Genomic DNA, 15,555 nt, shown 5'->3' on the forward strand with positions numbered 1-15,555 from the left:
ATATTTTTTTTTTTTCTATTTTAAGACACTTTACAGATGAAGAAGACAGAACATATAAATAGGTCGATTAGGTAAATAGGTGACAGTTATTGCTGAGTTCTGGTCAGTCATTGAACAGGTAATGTCTAGTCCTTGGATACGGTGGCTGGGATTGAAACAGGTAATTAGTGTCTCACACACACACACACACACACACATGTTTTTTATAATGTAGAAACTGTATATTCTATCGCCCTTCACCAACCCTACCCCTAAACCTAACCCTCACAGGAAACTTTGTGCATTTTTACTTTCTAAAAAAAAACTAATTCTGTATGATTTATACGCGTTTTGAAAATTTGGGACATGGGTTATGTCCTCATAAGTCACCCTCTCCTTGTAATACCTGTGTCATACCCATGTCATCATACAGAGTTGTGTCCTGATATGTCACAAAAACAAGAGTGCACTCACACACACACACACACATTTGTTTTTGTGAAAAGTGGGGACATCCCATAGGCATAATGGTTTTTATACTGTACAAAGTGTATATTCTATGGCCCTTCACCAACCCTACACCTAACCCTAACCCTCACAGGAAACTTCGTGCATTTTTACTTTCTCAAAAAAACTCATTCTGTATGATTTCTAAGCGTTTTGAAAAATGGGGACATGGGTTATGTCCTCATAAGTCACCCTCTCCTTGTAATACCTGTGTCATTACCATGTCATTTTACAGAGTTGTGTCCTGATATGTCACAAAAACATGCCCACACACACACTTGAGGTGAAGCATGCTCACTAAAATGTCCTTGGCTGTACTTTGCTTATAACTCAAAATAGCGTGCAGCAGCTATGTGATTTGAATCCATTGCCACTCCATCATGTCCCATTCTGGGTTTATTTATCTGATTATTCAGCCCTGGAGGAATCACCTGGAGAGGTACTGCACGGCTAAACCTTAATCTTCATTTCTGATGGAACTTGGTCAAGGAGCAATATGATCCTATCAAGGTAAAAGATAAGCATCGTAGTCGCTCTATTGAGTGTGCTGAAATCCCTTCTTATTTCTGAAATTCTATGAAACTTTTTGTCAGATTCCATTTTAAATCAGATATGACATGAGAGGTTTGAAGAATCTATCTCCACATACACACACCAGCACACAAACACACACACACACACACACACACACATATATATATATATATATATATATATATATATATATATATTGTTATAATAAACAAATAAAAGCAAAAATAAAATACAAATATATAATAATTATATAAAATGTATACATACTTAGCTTTTAACTTATACACACTATGCATAAATTAATTCATATAAATAAAAAAAAAAAACAATTTGTAAGTCTAATTTATGTCACTTATATAGTATGGCATGTATATACAGTAGACATACCATAACAATAATATGTACATTTGGTACATGATACATGATACCAATTTTATAGGATAGATAGATCAATTTAGATTTCTGACAATATCTTGACAATATTTAAAGGATATCTTTAAATATTTTTCATATTATACTGTCCCTGACAAGCAAAGGCAAAAGACATTCGCTTATCGGACCAAACTGTCGTGCAGTTTGAAACCAAATCTGATCGTTGGGCTCTTATCTACTTTTGGTAAATGACCGTCTCCAGAACAAAAGGTTGAGTACGGCAGCAGACCTGAGGAACAGAAAGCAATATTCTGAGACAAAGATGAAGTGTGCAGGACTAAGGAGACTGACACCGAGACATGGAGCGCTCAGTCTGTCTCAGACAAACATGGCAGATGACAGTGACAACTCACCCACAACAAATACTCATAAACAGCACAACTGAGCAAAAATGTGTGGTCTACTAAGTTTTTTTCATTATTCTTGTTCAGAATCAACAGAAAATATGAACATACGCTACTTTAAAATGACGAGGGCAGAGGCAGAGATTGAAAAAGAGGGTGAACGAGATCAAAGAGAGAGAAAGAGAAAAGAGAACGGATGAAAGAATTAGAAAGCCACTTAAAAGAAAGTCAGGTCTGTTCATCACACAGCCCTCATAGAGAGTGGATAAACACATTTTGGGGTGGGAGATTGAATTAAGGGTGAGAGAAAAAAGAATTCAGACTTCGAAATCAAATTACTCTGCCCCCCCAAAAAACGAGTTTGTCCACAGGAACTATGAGTGGGACAGAGAGGCTTATTATCGCTTGGGTGGAGAGCTGCTGGGCCAACAATCACAGATCACTTCCAAATCCTCCTGACCTGCAGCATCAAGCCCTGCTGAGTCTACCCACAATGCCAGTCTTTGTAATTGACACACTACACGCCACACACACACAAGGGCTGCCAAAAACTAGTTTCTTTTGTAAACAAATTAGCCTTCTAATTTTTAGACATACTGCGCACTTTACCATTAGTGCACCACCAAAAGGGTTTGAGATTTGGCTAGTAGCTAGCATGGTTAACATGCTCAAGTTTATCCCATCTTTCTCCTTTGATGCCCATTCAAATGTAACTGTGAGATTATTATTATTATTCTTTTTTTTTTCTTTTCTGACAGATGGTATTAAATATCCTTCTATATCACCTTTAAAAAACTATACAATCATTGTTAAATGCTTAGGTTTAATTAAGGTTATATCTGATTGTTTGACTGTGTTACAGTATATCACATGTGACAATTTGGCAAGCTGTGCTGAGGTGAGAAGTGGCATGTTGCTGTAGGGAAATGCAATTTTGGGACAACTGATCGTATGAAAAGCAAAAATATCTGTTAATGATTCTACATAGAAAACTTTTTTGCAGAGTATAACCAGGTGACACTGATACTGAGGGATAAATTGGTGCAAAATCTAAGAGTTCTGGACATCTTTACACACTCTGTAGTGCCTGAATCAACATTTCCTTTTTCTAGCCCAATTAGAATGAGTAATATGAAGCATATGTTTCCTCTAAGCTACACGTGTGCACGGCTGCACACTTCTTATATCTTGACCGTGTAGAAGAAGAATATGCCTCTCATGGGACACACACACAAATTAGTTGGGAAAGCCATCTGATTAATTCTAATGCTCAGGCAAACTGCTATAGAGCTGCTGTTGCTATAGAGCAAGAAACGGTGAACGTGTTTTACAGGTTTCATAGAAAGAGAATGATGTTCGCCAAATCGGTCGCTGTAGAAATGGAATATTTTAATGGTTGTGGACGAAAGAGCTCAAAAAAGAGCTTGTGCAAATTCAATGACACGTGAGATAAAATGTTTTAAAGATGACTTGATTAAGTGGGGTAAATAGCAGATGATGGGCACAGAATGGTAACAAAACTTATACACAGAATAAGAATTCACATGTTCAAGTTTTTTGAAAATGTTTATTAAAAATTGTTTATATTATATTATATTTTATTATATTATATTATATTATGATTTTAAAAAAATATTTCTCCAAATAATAAACTCTTAAATATTTTTTTTATTGGCATTGATGGTTCTATGAAGAATGTTTGATATCTATGGAAACTTCCCATTGCACAAAATGATCTTTATAGTGAAAAAAAAACATTCTTTTCACTCTTAAATATAAATGTTTCAGAAGGATTTTTTGTAGTCATGCCATATGAACAATGAACTATGTTGGTAACTATGGAACATAGCAGACTAAGAATGGTTTTGGGGAAAAACACTGATCTGATTGTGGGCGATCTGGGTGGGTGTATGTCTGAGGCTGAAGATTTGTAACTAATTGAACCAGATTCCCACCTTAAATGTGAATTTGTGAGTTGTATAATATCAGTGTTTGTTGCGTTACACCAGTGCAATATGGAGATGCAGAGAGGGGTCAGATAGAGACGGAGTCTTGGGAACAGAACTAAAAGCACCTTCAGCACCTGCAGTGCGGCTAGGTGGACTCATCGATCTGGGCTACATTCAGCACAAATGCAAGCAGTATTGCCCCAGTTCTCCAGGGCTAACAGGTGTCGCTACTGTTTCCTTAAACCTCTCTTGCGCTGTTAAGTTGCATGTTGGTATGCCATTGCAGTGGCGATTTATATGTCGAGCTGTGGTGCACATATGGGAAATACTGATTTGAATACAGCTCGATCCTATTCTGCTTCTTTATTTCTATCTTTAATACTTTCTTCTACCCTTTTCTCCTACTACAAAACACACAGGTGGAACTTGAGAGCTTGGAGGCATGTTGTTCATTCAAATCTCCACAGGTATCTGCACAACAGAGAGCTAAACACATCCCACACTCCTCATTAGCTTCTTGTGCCGCTCAGATTTGGGAAACAGAAATATTGCAGTGGTAGAATACAAAAAAAAAAAACAATCCCTCCCATTGTCTCTAACAAGATTTCTGTCTTCAGCTTCTAAATGAATCCCTCCTGCTGAGGGCAACAAGCCAACTGCCTACTGCACCCCTGCCACCAAATCCATCCTAATTATGGCACATGTAAATCCATTTGTCAGATGCATAATCTCCGATCCATTTATCAGAAGGTCAGGAGATTCTGAGGAAAATAGACGGAGTTATTACTCTGTGACTCTCAAATAAGATTTCAGCAGAATAAACAGATCCTGCGGACTGAGGAAGAGATGTGAATAATGAGCAGATATGGAGAAGATGGGAGAATCATTACACCTCTCTGAACACCCCCGCACCTTCCATAACAACATACGTAGGTCTGAGGAAATCCACTTAGCTACCACCTTTGTCATTTCAGCCTAACCAAAGGCTGATGAGATGTGTGACATGCAGTGTAAATGTCTTAAATGGTATCTTAGGAGGCTGTGTTTTGACAGTAATAATGTGAATGAGATATAAAAGAGATTGTAATAAAGTTCAAGAGAAGAATGTTCTTATAAGCTTGTCAATCACAATTCTTAAGGGCATATAGAGTTTCTTACTCTCTTTTTCTTAGCAAAATATTACATCTTTCCATACTTCCCATATTAAGTATATTAAACAAATGGACTTTCAAATGATAGTCAACTGGATGCAAACAAGAAAACAACTAATTGCTGTTCATCTATCTGCTAATTTCTATTCATCTATAAAAATTGTCTTCATTAAAAAAACAATAATACAGTTTTCAGCATTTATAATAAGAAATCTCACAAAAATCAGCATATTGAATGATTTCTGAAGGATCATGTTACACTAAAGACTGGAGTAATGATGCAAAAATGTCAGCTTTACATCACAGGAATACATTACATTTTAAAATGTATTAAAATAGAAAACCTTTATTTTAAATTATAATAAAATTACAATAATATTGATGATACACACACACACGCACACATGCATGCGCACACACACACGCACACACACACACACACACACACACACATATAAAAAAATTATATATATATATATATATATATATATATATATATATATATATATATATATATATATATATATATATATATATATATTGTACATTTTACATTACGATTATTATGACCATCAAAGTATTATTATTTGGTTTGAATTGCTGGTTTAGGTTTATGGAATACTCAGCTTGGCCAGATTTGGAGACCAGCTAAAACCAACGTAGGCTGATTTAAGCAGCTTTCTCAACAGAAACCACAAACAGTGCACAGCTCTGGCAAAGCTCTTGAAAAGCCCTTGAAATTTTTGAGGCCACAATTGACATACAATATCACCAAACAGACGCAATGAACAGAATAAACTGAATGACACATGCTGAGACACAGTGAACAAACCCCACTTAAAAACCGACCAAATGACTGAAAGGCTACTATTGAGCTTATACCTACTGACTTTATTCTGTATATCTCTAAATCCTCCCTGTCTTCATCCCCCTACATCCTGCCAAACATCTGACAACAAAAACACACAAAGATAGCAGAATAAAAGTCACAATAGCATATTTCCTGTGGCTACACGCATAATGCAGAGACACTGATGAGAAACTGACGTACAGACATATCACTACATTTAATTAAATGGAAATTCTTCAAGAGTCAACCAATATACAGCATGTTTATGTTTCCATCCTGAAGCAATTATGCCTGCATGCTTGATAAAACACACACACACACACATGCTCAGATGTCACTCACACATCACACACAAGCTTGCGGCAGCTTATCACGCCAGCACTCCGTGCTTAATTGCATTGCAGCTGGTTCACACACAAACACTTGGTGTGATTGACATTTGACAGAGCAGGAAGTCAAGCACACACACATATAAACACTTACAGCGCAAACCAACACATTGGCCAAACAATTACCAGCCCATACACACCTCACAGTGATAAAACGACATGTAACCTGAGACTTTGCACGCACACACTCTCACACACACACACACACACTAGCGCATTAACAAACAAATCACGAACAAATATGGCCAACAAATTCACGCAAACGAAGTCTTTGCCTCTCAGTGAACAATCATATTATCCTTTATAGGAGTCTGTATTGCATTGCAGAATGTGATCAGAGGACCTTGACCAACAGATGTGTGTGTGTGTGTGTGTGTCTGCTGGGATAGAGGACTTAACATTAGGACAAAGATACAGCACTTGTGGCAGCGATGCTCAGATGCAGTCGCCTTGTGTAGGGAATAGGGATAAAAAAAAAAAACACTATGTGAAAGTGACAAAGTATGGTGTCCCATATTCAGAATTTGTGCTCTGCATCTAACCCATCCAAGTGCACACACACACAGTAGTGAACAATCACACACATAGCATTTTTGCTGTAGTGCTCGCCCAGGGAGCAGTTGGGGGTTAGGTGGATTGCTCAAGGGTCTCACCTCAGTTGTGGTAAGAGAGTGCTGGTCATTCACTCCGCAGACCTACAATTCCTGCCGGTAACAAGACTCAAACCCGCAACCTTTGGGTTACCAGCCTGACTCTCTAACCATTATGCCACGACTGCCCCTACAAACACCACATTTTTTAGAACACACACCTAGCAAATATTCACAAAATCGTTTGTTTGGGTGTTTATTTCAAAAATCAGTGGTGTTTCAGAAGAATGGACTTTGTGAATGGGTTTGTAATATCTAAGTAAAATGTTGCAGTTATGAATCTGTGGTTGCACATGTTCACTGCACGGTGGTGGCAGAAAAATATTTGAACTGTGCTGATCCTTTTGGGACTTGAAATGAACCCCACTATCTCCCCTCCTCAACCCTCTCCTCTCTTTCTAAAAAAAGCTGAAACAGTAATTACCAGTGCAATCTCCCTACAGTACAGGACAGGCCAGGATGGGACAGGGCTCCCTGCACACAATGGGGTTTTCATGAAAAATGGAACAAAGAAAGAGTAGAACCCTTCCCCCAACATCATCTCTTTCTCTACCTCCTTTTTTCTCTCTCTCTCTTCTCCTCGCCACCTCGGCATTTTTTTTAACTCCCCGACCGAGCAATGCACTCACTCACTCTCTCTCTCTATGTCACAGGGTGAACATGGTCGGCTCTTTGTCTAGACTGCATGAGTTCTACACACAAATACACAACACAAGCATGCTTTTTTTTTTAATCCCTACACAAGGCGACTGCATCTGTGCATCGCTGCCACAAGTGCTGTATCTTTGTCCTAATGTTAAGTCCTCTATCCCAGCAGACACACACACACACACACATAGATCTGTCAGTCAAGGTCCTCTGATCACATACAGCAATGCAATACAGACTCCTATAAAAAAATACAGACTCTATAAAGAGTAATCCGATCTCAAAGACAATTGTTACATATTGTCTATATTTTGTCATGGTTAAAGGGTGCATTTTTCAAGCAGATCATTATTACTGGTATTTTATTTTATTTTCATGTAAATATGTTTATTTTGAATTTTGCATTTTGAAAAAAGTTGAACTAACAAGGAACAATAGCAAATACATTAACATTTTCAAAGATTAATAAATGCTGTAAATGCTAATAATCATATAAAGCAATAAAATATCAAATATTCATGTGTACATTTCTCTATCAAATATTCCAATTAAAATAAATGATAAAAATCCATTCGTACATTCTTGAAACGAATGAAAATAAAAGAAATATATACATTAAATCATGTTGCTATTATTATTGGATTATCAGATTTGTGATCATTTAACAATGTTATATTCCCTGATATTTCCAGGTTATTTATGATTGTGTGGACCTTAAATATAGTATAGTATTGAAGCTACAATAACGCTAAAAATTAAAGACTGCTTGTAAAACTAATCTTGTATCTTCATGATGCTAAATCCTTATTTCACACCTTATATAAGGTCCGAAAACATTCTATATCATCACAAAAACAGCATTTACACATGATCTATTAAGAACAATAGTTGCAGTAATGAGGTGTAAGATTATACCTCTTCTTTGATAGCTATTAGAAACAGTAATCACTAGACAAAGGTCCCTGACTCTGTCCTAGGAGGATGGGAAGAGTCTTATCCCTCCCTCGGCACAGGTGGAATGTAAAACAGATTGCCTGAAAGGGTTAAAATATTCTGCAGAGCGTCTAGAGTCACGGAGGGAGGAAAAGGGGGATGGCAGCCGGTCTGAGCCAATATCTGCACAGATTTATCGGGATTCTTCCACTGTCATTAGTGTCTTGCTTTCATTCAGTATTTTGGTATAGTCAGCCACAAAGTTCATTTCATTTTAGGACAACCACTACATCTAGTGAGGGAATTTTGATTCATTTTCTCTGTCACACTGTTATTTATGCTCCTCTCTTGGTTTCTTTCTCCGCTTTCAAAGGTGCAGGCAAGCTTTAGTGTCTTTCTTTGACTCTTTCTCGTTCTCTCCATCACGCGTCAGCCTTGTAAACAGAAAGGCATGGTTGAGTACACATACAAAGCCTCGCGCGAAACAGTGTGAAGGGGAGGAGTGACAGGATACTGCAGAGACCCCGCCTCATACACACACACACACACACACACAAAAACACTGCGTCCTTTCTCATCTTTTCTTCCGTGTCCAAAAGAAACTATGAAGGAATGTGATGTTCTGGCCATCAGATGCACTTATAACAAGAGAAATCCACCTCTCTTTAACCTCTCAGTTTGCACCTTTAACCTCTGATTCACCATCATCAGAGACCAATCAATCACAATCTCCCATAGATCAGCATTTGTGCATCAGGTTTTCCACATTCATTACTTTGACAAAGGCAGGCTTTAATATGAGCAGAACAGGTTTTAGATGAGTGTGTCTGTGGTCAGTTTTTCATTACCGCACTGACCTCTTTATCACTGACACCTGGACCATGACAACAGGCCGAAGAATTACAGTGACGTGATTAATGAGACTGAGAGATGCAGCTTCCCATTCAGACGCAAAGGCAGAGAGGCTGTGATTAATGAGGAAGAAAGAGATGAGGAACCTATGAAATCATGAGAGAGGAATACAAAAAGGATGGAGAACAAGGTGGTGAGAGAAAGGAAAAGAGATTGTGACAACAAAGAGAGATATAAAGATTAAAGCTCATTTGTTAATGAGCAAGAGAGAGAAAGAAACACTAGCAGCTAAAAAGGTTTAAAATTAATGGATTGGCTGATTGACAGTTTGCATGCATAATATACATTTTTAATGTTTTGAAAGAAGTCTTGAATGCTCATCAAATCTACATTTATTGGATAAAAATACAGTAAAAAAACATACTTTTACATAACAGTTACATATTGTTGCACACACACAATTTACATATTGTTAAAAATATTAAAGGGGGGGTGAAATGCTCGTTTTCACTCAATATAATGTTAATCTTGAGTACCTATAGAGTAGTACTGCATCCTTCATAACTCCAAAAAGTCTTTAGTTTTATTATATTCATAAGAGAAAGATAGTCTGTACCGATTTTTCCCGGAAAAACACGACCGGCTGGAGGCGTGACGTGTGGGCGGAGCTAAAGAATCACGAACGCGAGTAAGCTTTTGCGTTGAGAGCGTTTGGAAGCTGTGACACAGATCCAGAGGCTGAAATTTAACAAGAGCAGCATCAGCAAATGACGTCTCTATGTGGTATGTACTGAAACTGTATATATTTGCTTAGCGGTTTTGGAAAATGACTAAGTTCCACTTTATGTCGTCTTTTTTTTTTTTTTTTTTTTTTAAGCTGTACATGTGGAAAGTGCAGTTTGATGACAACATCGCATGTTGTTTACTTGATGTGCTTATGCGCCGATAGCTAAGTTAACAACACAGAGAAATTTGAAGTAGTTTTATTCACCGCATGCGGTTCCAACACACAATCGTGACCCTTTTTCGTTGGGACTGCATTATCCTTAAGAAATAAACGATATGCAAATCCGGCGTCAATCTGGGCCTTGTTTGTAAAACAAGTATCTTCGAAATGCAGGGAACAAACACACACACTTGCACAACTCCGTTGATGCTCTGTAAAAATAAACTCCATCCACTGGTCCCTTAATGCTGTTTTTTTTTTGGTAATCTGTGCAGGGTTGTCTTGCCCTGGCAACCAAAAACACACTTCTGTGACATTTCGCCACGCTCTCGCTCTGATCAGTGAATGTCTGTTGTGCTCTCAGTGCTCTGCTATACGGGAGCGCGCGCTCTTCCAGCAGAAGTGCCTCAGGACCCATATAAGGAAATTCCGCTCCATCTAGCGTCACACAGAGCCATACTCGAAAAAACTTTCCGAAACTTGTGACAAACCGGAAGGAATGTTTTTGGAACAAAAATACTCCTTCAAACGTACAAATTAATTTTTGAAACTTTGTCCATGTTTAGCATGGGAATCCAACTCTTTAGCAGTGTAAAAAACTCAGTATGCATGAAATAGAATTTCACACCCCCTTTAAAATGTAACATTACTAAAATTAAAATGTTCTATTTAAATGTATTTTCTTCAGTGTCACATTAGCCTTCATCATTTTAATATACGGATTTGTTGTTCGGTTATCATCAGTTATTAGTTGTGTTCAGTTTTTAATAATGGTTCTTCCTATTATGTTGGAAACTATTTTTACTGCTCAATTTTTTTGGAAACTGTGACATTTATTTTTTAATTCTTTGATTAATAAAATGTTTGAAGCATTTATTTGAAATAAAAACTATTTGTAACATTGTAAATGTCTTAATTGTCAAAAAAATATATATTTTATTTTTAATCTTACCTTAAACTTGTTTGTGTATATATATATATATATATATATATATATATATATATATATATATATATATATATATATATATATATATATATATATATACATATTATTACAAAGAATTATAAAAAAAAAAAAAAAAAAAAATTGTCCCACTAAAAATAGTATAATATGGGTTCAAAATGACATGACAGTGAGAATATAATGAATTACTTTTTTTATTTTAAATGAATACTTTTTTCAATAACTATTAATTTAAGGCCTTCCGTGATGGTGTGATCGTGTGAAAGAGAGAGAGGGAGGAAGAGTGGGATTCTTATAAATACTTCAGGGCATAAGAAACCATAGGGTGATGCTACTGCGAGGTGAACGAGGAGGATCTCGCTCCTCATGGGGTAAAAAAATGTTCCACATCCCTGAACTGACCTGCTGTTTTATATAATAAAACAGATTTTCCAGCTCTGACTAAGTTCATTCTCCCCACCGCGCTCGAAGAACGTGTCGAATGGATGTAGCACAAGCAAATAGTGAGCGGCTGGGTTGACGGTTTGACGTGCAGCTGAGCTATCAAGGTCACTGTGGAGAGAGGAAGTGAGGTGAGCCGAGGGTTTCCATTACCGAAGCGCCCCTGGGAAAATACCGGAAGCTTTCAGTCCGCACTTATGGGCTAGTCTCAATTTTCTTTCAAACAGACAATGAATAATAACCTCAGTGAGAAATGACAGGCTTTACTCTGCATAGACGACAAATATACATGAATCCGTCTATGAAAAGGCTCAGACAAACAAAGCACTCTTGACTTATAGATTATACACAAAGCACCTGTCTAAACACAAAAACAACATACACAGTCATAATACTCCTAAATGAACAGAACTGAGTGCTACATAAGCACATAATCAAGTCAACTGAGAATAAACATTTTGTCTATGCGCTATGCTATATTTAATTATCAATGTTGAAAACAGTTGAATTTAGGAGTCCCCCTTTGTGTGTAATGTGTACTCGAATGTTTAAGTGATTCTAAACCTCAGATTTAAAGACTCAAGAGTAAGTGCTCCAGTCCTGCCCACTCATCAGGACAGTTTTGGAGATTACAGAGCGGCTTCCCGCATCGGTTCTTGCCAGGCTTTTAAAGATGAAAGGCCATGGTGAGATTCTGCAGAGAGAAACAGAGAAGGTCCCAAGCTCTTCAAATCGCTCCCTTTTCAATATTTTTTTTTTTTTTTTTTGCATTTCATCTCCAATCCTTAATGACACATCACATGCAAATGAGAGCGTTGTGTCTGGGAGCACACTCCATAGGAGTCATTTTTCATAGAGTCAAGCGAGCCAGTTTCGCTGTAGGCAACGCAATGCATCAAATTGGTTTACAAACCACACTGAGAGTTTTAAGTTACATAAAATACAAAACAACACCATTACATTTTTCATGAAATTAAAATAATAAAGCCTCCTGTTTGAGGCAAGGAATGGGCAATGATGCTTTCCTCCATATGACTGGTAAGCACTGTATGTAGTTGTTTGATGAGATAACTAACGTTAGAATGACTTATTAACCATTAATCGCCAGGCCTGATTCACAAAAAACCTTTAGGCACAGGCTAAGCATCAGAAAAAGACTGTGACTGGCTGATGTTTCATTACAGGCCTTGTAATCTGACTAGAAAAAGTCTTACAATATTTTAGGATTTCTACCCGTATGGCTTACTACTCCTTTTGAAGCTACACTTACACATTAAATAGAATTATCTTTATTAGTAACCAACCACGGCTGATAATGATACTTAAAAACTTAACTATAGAAGTAATAAAATCATGCACTTCTTAAGAGATTGACTTATTTATGCGTACCTTTTTCTATTACAGCAAATACATAAACTTTGGAACTTCATTACAGTGGACATTACATAAAATCCCACAATTATTATCAAAGTTTGGTATATATATTTAAAGATTATTAAGCTTTATTTTTGCAGCAGTGCATAAAGTCATAGACTCCCATTCATTTTCATTCTGAATGTTTTATTTATTCAGCATATTTATTTATTTAATTACACTGTGTTAGAGCCTATGGTCAGCTAATGTTTTAACACAAACTGACAAAAAAAATAATTCTATTAGACTAGATTTTTTTATGTTTTTTGGTCAAAACATTTTTTAGGGTTAATGAAGACATAGGCTAATGCGAATTAGGCTAATGCAATTAAATTAAACCAGCTATGATATTCACACATACACCACCAGTAAAACTACATCTTTGACATATTTACAAAAACTGTGCACTATGAATTGACAAAGCAGTGGGTAGTTTTTTTTTTTCTGTAGAACTCACAGAAAGAAAAGCTAACATTTCTGCTAATCAGCAAATTCCTAAATAGCTAAATATTGGCAAATGTATTTTATCTATGCCTGAACAAACAGATACATGTCAAAACATCTAATTTAATAACTACCATGCGAGGATGAAGAACAATGAGTTGCTAGAGGACTGTTAAAGAGGAACTAGACAACTGGTGATAGCAGAACAAACACTTATAAAGTACTAATGCTTCACACACCACTTCCTCTCAGACTCAAGAACATTCATCATCTCATGTAGGTCACATTTAGAAATCAATCCCAGGCAAAAAAGCAACACTACAGCTTCCTGACTCACTTTGCATGACAAAAGCACAGCTGAGATCATGCATGTTTGACTATACTAAATAAATTAAAACCATGCATGGTAGAAACCCAAATAGTAGCGCAGGGGGAGGATAGACTGATCCAGTTGAAAGATCTGAGCCTTCCCGTGCGTCTGAGAGCTGCCAGATGAAGACAGGCCCGAGGAGATAGAGAGCAGGGCACTTTATTAGACCTCTCTGCAGGAGAGGGGGATTTAGGACAGGTAATAAAGTGTGGAAAGTGCGATGTTCTCAGCGGGCTAGATCTACTGTAAATCTGTGATCCACACCCAGAGGGCAGGAAAGATGTTCTGCTGTGCTACCGGAGGATTTGTAGAGGTAGAGCGAAGGATTCACATTGATGGCAGGAAAAACATCCCAGCAGAGCCGTTTTCCAGAGGTAACAGACAGGTCACACTCACAAGCTTTTTACGATTAGACTCAAAGCTTAATGTCAATAATCACCAGCTTCCCATTTCAACAGACAACTAGAACTCTCACATGGATTCCTGTCCATCTCTATTGACTGACAAGTGGATCACAATTCTGTTTGGGGGGCAAAGCCTAATCGGCAATTGGAATAACTCATAAAAACACCTCATTATCCTTCTCCACCCATGTCCCTTACATCAAACCTCCTGCACAGTTCAACACGTCTATTAACCCCTCGAGACAAACTTCAGCTTTTATCAGATGTGTGTTTGTGATGCTGTAACCTTGACAGGGTTCTCCACACATTCCCTCCCTCTACTTCCTATTTTTGTTCTATCCGCCAAAAAAAAAAAAAAAAAAACAAAAAAAAAACAAAAAAAAAAAAAAGCACATACAAATTATTTTAAGGGGTTTCTGTAAGTAAAACTTCATTATGCAAAAACATTTATTCCTATAGGAGCAGATGCTGGGATGCACTAGTCAAGTTCATTTCCAGGCTAAGCAAGTCAGTTCTTAGCTGCGCCGGAGGCTCTGCCTTATTTTGATACATCCCATAGACAGCAGCGGCTTTCAAAGACCAGATCTAGACAATTTAGAGGGATGTTTACATCTTGATCTCATCATATTAAAGCATGTATGTACATAGAGTTTAGAGCTTTGAGGGGATGTTTATACTTTCTTATCACGCCACTTGACAGTAGTAACGTGTCTGTGCATGCATGTTCTCTATCTATCTATAGGAGATGTGCTACATCACAACTAATGTGGAAAATCACAGCATATCTAAATCTAGTAGATTATTACAATATTTCAAATATTTATAAATGTGTCTATAAATAATAGGAAATACAATAATGAAAATACATATTTAAAAGTTAGTGCAAAAAATAAAAGTCAGTCTGAAATCTGCCATCACATTTTTTATTAATGTTTGTCTATTTAATGCCTTGGAACAGCAAAATAGCATCAGCTCAGCCGTACATGTTCCACCACAAGTCACAAAAGCCCATAATTCCGTGTATGAACACTCACCTTAGAGAGCCTCAGGTTTAGTCCGCCCTCATTCAGCCCGCTCACCGCCCTCTCTCTCCCACAGCAGACCCGCTGACTGAACGATCTCGCTTCGGCGCGATGCTTTGAGTGAAGCATCTCTCTTATGCTCACCTCTCTCTCTCTCTCTGATCAGGGATGCTGCAGGTGCTGTGTGATACCCGCTAACTCTGCCCCCTGCCGGCCAGTGCAGCGAACTGCAATCAGACCACAGTTGCGCCAAACGCTGTCACCAAGTGACAAATATGGGATCAGAATCCAGCCAAATGTATTGTAGTCACAGATACAAAAATAATAAGC

The 15,555-nt window shown here is 37.4% G+C and overlaps 1 protein-coding gene across 1 annotated transcript in view; it reads right to left on the reverse strand.

Moving 5' to 3' along the window:
• Positions 1-15,320, reverse strand: part of LOC113092433 (microtubule-associated tumor suppressor candidate 2-like) — a 56,635-nt gene extending 41,315 nt beyond the window's left edge. Inside the window, 1 exon segment of the mRNA XM_026258024.1 lies at positions 15,238-15,320. The gene's annotated coding sequence lies outside the window, so the exon portion shown is untranslated.
• Positions 15,321-15,555: the final 235 nt, after the last annotated feature.

The sequence above is a fragment of the Carassius auratus genome, unplaced genomic scaffold (assembly GCF_003368295.1).
Source record: "Carassius auratus strain Wakin unplaced genomic scaffold, ASM336829v1 scaf_tig00214588, whole genome shotgun sequence".
NCBI classification, from domain to species: Eukaryota; Metazoa; Chordata; class Actinopteri; order Cypriniformes; family Cyprinidae; genus Carassius; species Carassius auratus.